Source organism: Saimiri boliviensis, chromosome 13 (assembly GCF_048565385.1).
Source record: "Saimiri boliviensis isolate mSaiBol1 chromosome 13, mSaiBol1.pri, whole genome shotgun sequence".
Taxonomy (NCBI): domain Eukaryota; kingdom Metazoa; phylum Chordata; class Mammalia; order Primates; family Cebidae; genus Saimiri; species Saimiri boliviensis.
This window is the reverse complement of record NC_133461.1, coordinates 59,798,931-59,804,930: the sequence shown is the minus strand read 5'-3', so window position 1 is coordinate 59,804,930 and position 6,000 is coordinate 59,798,931. Positions and strand designations below refer to the sequence as shown.

At 44.5% G+C, this 6,000-nt stretch overlaps 1 protein-coding gene across 1 annotated transcript in view; it reads left to right on the top strand.

Moving 5' to 3' along the window:
* The first annotated feature begins 849 nt into the window (after window positions 1-849).
* The window catches only part of LPIN2 (lipin 2), a 120,177-nt gene continuing 115,026 nt past the window's right edge, over window positions 850-6,000 (top strand). Inside the window, exon 1 of the mRNA XM_074383714.1 lies at window positions 850-869. The gene's annotated coding sequence lies outside the window, so the exon portion shown is untranslated. The remainder of the gene's footprint in view (window positions 870-6,000) is intronic.

Here is a 6,000-nt window from a genome sequence, read left to right as displayed (position 1 = left end):
CCCGGGGGCTGCCCAGCCTAATCCGGCAGGGCGTTTCCCATCGTGTCCTCACAGATGGAGCCCCTGCCCACTCTGGACTCCCTCACAGGGTGCTGAATGCAGCTTTCCTAGGCCTTGGCTACGTTCCACCAGATGCAGTCCTTGCTCAGACAATCTTGAGTAAATTCTTCCCCCTGCTGAACCCCGATCCGGGCCATCTGTGGGTGGCTCATCTGCACTGTTTACCCTTTTCAGCAAGCAGAAACCAGACCAGACGTGTTGCTAATCCTGAAACCATTTAAATCTATCATTCTGGAATTCACTGACTACTTTTCCACAATGAAGCCTTTCTAAGAGGCTAGTCTGGGGGCAGGAGAAAGTCTAGGGGAAGTGATAGTGCCATGACAGCTGTGTAAGGGAAGGCAGGCCAGAAGGCCTGGCCTCTGTGATACAGATACACAGTCATCCCTCCACAGCCACATGGAATTGGTTCCAAGACCGCCCCAGACATACCAACATCTACAGATGGTCAAGTCCCTTATATAAAAGGGCATAGTATTTTCAGATAACCTATGCACATCCTTCCAAATATTTTATTTTTATTTTTTATTTTTTTGAGACTTAGTCTTGCTCTGTTGCCCAGGCTGGAGTGCAGTGGCTTGATTTTGGCTCACTGCAACCTCTGCCTCCCAGTTTCAAGCGATTCTCCTGCCTCAGCCTCCTGAGTAGCTGAGACTACAGGTGTGCACCATCACCACACCCAACTAATTTCTGCATTTTTAGTAGAGATGCGGTTTCGCCATGTTGACCAAGCTGATCTCAAATTCCTGACCTCAGATGATTCGCCTGCCTCGGCCTCCCAAACTGGTGGGATTACACTTTGGTGGTAGGTGAGCCACGCTTCTGTATATTTTAAGTCATCTCTAGATTACTTATAATTGTGCAATGTAACTGCCGTATGTATTTTTAGTCGAGATGGAGTTTCGCCATGTTGGCCAAGCTGATCTCGAACTCCTGACTTCAGGTGATCCACCTGCCTTGGCCTCCCAAAGTGCTAGGATTACACTTTAGTGGGGGGGGTGAGCCATGCTTCTGTATATATTTTATATCATCTCTAGGTTATTTATAATTCCTCATGCAATGTAAATGCTGTGTAAATAGTTATACTATATTGTTTAAGGAGTAATGACAAGAAAAAGGCCTGTATCTTTTCAGTACAGATGCAAGTATCCATATTTTTTTCTGTATATTTTCTGATCCTTAGTCAGACACATTATCCATTGTGCCACTGGCCCTTCTTTTCTGTATATTTTCAGTCCGAGGTTGGTTGACTCCTCCAATATGGAACCCACAGATATGGAGGGCTGACTGTATCTAAAAACCCTCCAAGAAGGGTGAATACTGCCGTAACTTCTTTTTGTTTCCTAAGAATGCCAGCTCTTGCCAATGAGGAAAATAAGCATAGAAAATAATGCATAGAGTAGACATGAGACAGGACCAAAAATCTGAACCCAGAGCTCCCAACTGTAACAGAAGGTCACCTACAGGATTTCTTACATCAAATGATAGCTTTTCTTATTTTCTGAGACAGAAAATGTGCTCTGTTGCCCAGGCTGAAGTGCAATCGAGCAAACATGGCTCACTGCAAACTTGACCCCCTGGGCTCAAGTGATTCTCCCACCTAAGCCTCCCAAGTAGCTGGGACTACAGAAACGTAGTCCCACGCTGGCTAATTTTTAAATTTTTTTATAGAGACGGGGGTCCCACTATGTTGCCCAGGCTGATCTTGAACTCCTGGGCCAAGTGATCCTCTCACAAAAGCCTCCTAAAGTGCTGGGATTACAGGTATGAGCCACTGCACCCAGCCTCAGATTATATTTTGTTAAATATCTCAATGTGGGTGAAACTGTATTGACATTATTAAGCTGAACCTATTCAAAATGAGTCTTGCTATGCACAATCAAAGGTTATCTTGTGCTAAAAGCATGACTGATTAAAGGTCACTTGGAGAAAAATAATTAGGTCCTGCGTGTGTAAATTTTGCTTCCCTGGTAACTCTGTTATCACCGTTCCCTGGAAGATTAGCAAGCAAGTTAGGCACAGTCCAGTGGCAGAACCCTGGGTTCTGAAGACAGATTGGCTTCAACTCCACCCCTTTCTCACTGTGTAATAGTTAGAACCTACCCCCAAGTCTTCCTCTAAAGTGACCACATGGAGATTTTGCAAGGAGTTAATTCTTTTTTTTTTTTTTTTTTTTGAGACAGAGTCTCACTCTGTTGCCCCGGCTGGAGTGCAGTGGCGCGATCTCGGCTCACTGCAACCTCCACCTCCCAGGTTCAAGCGATTCTCTTGCCTCAGTCTCCCAAGTAGCTGGGTTTACAGGCGTGCACCATCACACCCAGCTAATTTTTGCATTTTTAGTAGAGACTGGTTTTCTTTTTTTTTTGAGACTAGTTTTCACCATATTGGCCAGGCTGGTCTCGAAAGCCTGACCTCGTGATCTGCCCTCCTTGGTCTCCCAAAGGAGTTAATTCATTTTTAACAGTGCCTAGGAGAGCACTTGGCACATAGTAGGTCTATAAGAAGGGGCTTTCCCCCTCTCTGCGTTTCCTGCCTCATTTTCCCAAGGGTGATTTTTCAAAGGGCAAATAAAATCATATTATAGAAATTAGAAAGGCCTCTGTTCCCCTCTGGAATACAGAAATCACTGATGTATACAAAATCAAGAATTCCTATTTGTGGGATTTTCTTACTGTGGTTGCCTTAAAATTTTTACTGAAACTATTTTATTTGTGTATGAAATATCTTTCTAAGTTCTTTCGTGTGAGTAAGTAAAGTAATAATATATCAGCCCAAGGAAGCAGTTCATGCTCTGGTTATTGACTTCATTTTAGAGATAAGCAAACTAACCTTCAGGGAGGTGAAGTCAATCAAGCCATCAAGGTCAAGTGATATAAGCAAGGGAGGGAAGAATGAAGCCAAGTCTCTCAAAACTTCCGCCATTGTTATTTTCTTTCCGACAGCCCAGGAGCCCACAGGTGAGAACCCACCTCTGTTCAATGAATCTGTGACTTGCTGCTAGAATATTCAGAGAACACATGTCCTTTGACTAGGATGGCTGGTGGAAATGACAGCTGCCCTCCAAAAAACTAAGGATTTCCTCTATTGTGCTACCTTGGAAAAAGGAAATTCCCATTAGTCTCTCTCTCCTAAGAGAGCTACTATGGCTGTAAGCACCGCCATTTGAGCTGAGGGACAGATGAAAAGTGGGAGAGAATAAAATAGATTAGAATCAGGACAAGAGGCTTGTTCTTGCGGAGGCTTTAATAGTTTCATCAAGACAGATGGCAGCTGTCTATAAAACATGCTTTTGGGTCTTACTTCCTCCTTCACTCTGGTTTGTTGTGACAACTGGAGTTAAGTTTTAGGCAAATAAACATATAAGATCATATTTTCCCTCTGAGTATTGGGATAATTAAAGCAAAGGGATGCCTCATTGTTTGGAAGAAATTTTCTTTCTACAAAGCAAGTTTAACTCTGCTTTCTTGGGGTTTGACAGAGGTGGTGTGACAGGTGGAGAATGTTAGAATCCATTTCTCCTGTAGAAACAGCTCCCAATATAAGTAACTAGTAAGTGAGCTCCACAGCAGCTGGTCGAGCAAGGGCACCGGCTTCATTCCTCTCCATACTTTCCTTCTGCACATTCTGCCTGGAGCCTACTCATCTGATACTGGTTCCTGGTCAATCAAACCTCCAGCCACTTGGGCTCTGATGCCTGCTCTAGACACGCCTCCCACAACAGCTCACCCATCCCAAGATCTGGCCTCCTCAAGGTGTTCCTGTTTTGTGCTCCATTCCCTGTGTGTCCTCCAAGCTGAGTGAGGGAATGCTAATCCCTTTTGAAAAACACATTTTATAACAAAGGCCCTTCCTTAAAGCTCAGATCTGCAATCCATGTTTTAGAGGAGCAGATTCTTTCAGAATTCCAGCTGTGCTGCCTCTGCAGAGCCGAGGCTCTCTGGTGAACAGTGGTTAGGACAAGGCCACAATCATCTGACGTAGAAGTCACCTCAGTCTGTCAGTTGTCAAGAAAGAGCATCTTTCTCCCCATTGAATCCATTTATTCATTTTAATAAAAATATGATTGTCAGGATTATTATTATGTAAGATGGGGTCTCACTCTGTTGCCCAGGCTGGAGAGTGCAGTGGTGCAATCTTGGCTTACTGCAACCTCCGCACCCTAGATTCAAGTGATTCTCCTGCCTCAGTCTCCCAAGTACCTAGAATTACAGGCATGAGCCATCACACCTGAGTAATTTTTGCACGTTTTTTAGTAGACACAGGGTTTCACCATGTTGGCCAAGCTGGTCTCGAACTCCTGACCTCAAGTGATCTGCCCACCTCCGCCTTCCAAAATGTTGGGATTACAGGCCTGAGCCAACACACCCGCCATTGTTATTATTATAAGATAGGGTTTCACTCCATGACCTAGGCTGGAGTGCAGTGGCACAATCATGTCTCACTACAGTCTTTACCTCCCAGGCTCAAGCAACACTCCCACCTCAGCCTCCCAAGTAGCTTGGACTACAGACGTTCACCACCACATCCAGCTAATTTTTTTTTTTTTTTTTTTTTTTTTTTTTTTTTTTTTTGAGACGGAGTTTCGCTCTTGTTACCCAGGCTGGAGTGCAATGGCGCGATCTCGGCTCACCGCAACCTCCGCCTCCTGGGTTCAGGCAATTCTCCTGCCTCAGCCTCCTGAGTAGCTGGGATTACAGGCACGCACCACCATGCCCAGCTATTTTTTTTGTATTTTTAGTAGAGACGGGGTTTCACCATGTTGACCAGGATGGTCTCGATCTCTTGACTTTGTGATCCACCCGCCTCGGCCTCCCAAAGTGCTGGGATTACAGGCTTGAGCCACCGCGCCCGGCCACCCAGCTAATTTTTAAATTTTTTGTAATGACAGGTCTACCTATGTTGCCCAGGTTGGTCTCAAACTCCTGGGCTCAACAGATCCTCCTACTTCAGCCTCCCAAAGTGCTGGGATTACAGGTGTGAGCCAGTGTGCCCAGCAAAAATTATATATATATATATAATTGCACTTTAGGTTCTCGGGTGCATGTGCAGAACATACAGGATTGTTGCATAGGTACATACATGGCCATGTGGTTTGCTGCCTCCATCCCCATCACCTATATCTGGCATTTATCCCCATGTTATCCTTCCCCAATTCCCTACCCTCCTGCTGTCCCTCCCCTAGTCCCCCCCAACAGACCCCAGTGTGTGATGTTCCTCTCCCTATGCCTACGTGTTCTCATTGTTCAGCTCCTGCCTATGAGTGAGAACATGCAGTGTTTGATTTTCTGTTCTTGTGTCAGTTTGCTGAGAATGATGGTTTCCAGATTCATACATGTCCCTACAAAGGACAAGAACTCATTTTTTATGGCTGCATAGTATAATTTCATATTTCTATTCAAGAATCAGCTCATCAGTGATAATTTTCCAAACTATGCTATTTTGTTTTCTTTCTTTTTGTTTGTTTCAAATTTTACCCCAGAATCATGTAGGTTTGTTACAGAGGTATATTTTGTGATGCTGAGGTTTGGAGTATAAATGACTCCATCACCCAAGTAGCGAGTATGGTACCTGATAGATAGTTTTAAAGAAAGAGCATCTTTCCAGATGACTCAAACTAGAACCTCTGGAAGAAAATGCAGCACATTATGAATGACTAAAATTCTATAAGGCAAGAACTGAGTAGCAAAGACCTTGGGGGAAATTAAGTGAAAGATTAAGAGTAAGAAAAAGATCTGTAGGCCAGATGCGGTGGCTCATGCCTGTAATCCCAGCACTTTGGGAGGCCAAAGCAGTGGATCACCTGAGATCGCAACCAGGTGATCAGTTCAAGACCAACCTGACCAACATGGAGAAACCCTGTTTCTACTAAAAATACAAAATTAGCCGGTCATAGTGGCACATGCCTGTAATCCCAGCTACTCAGGGAGTTGAGGAAGGAGA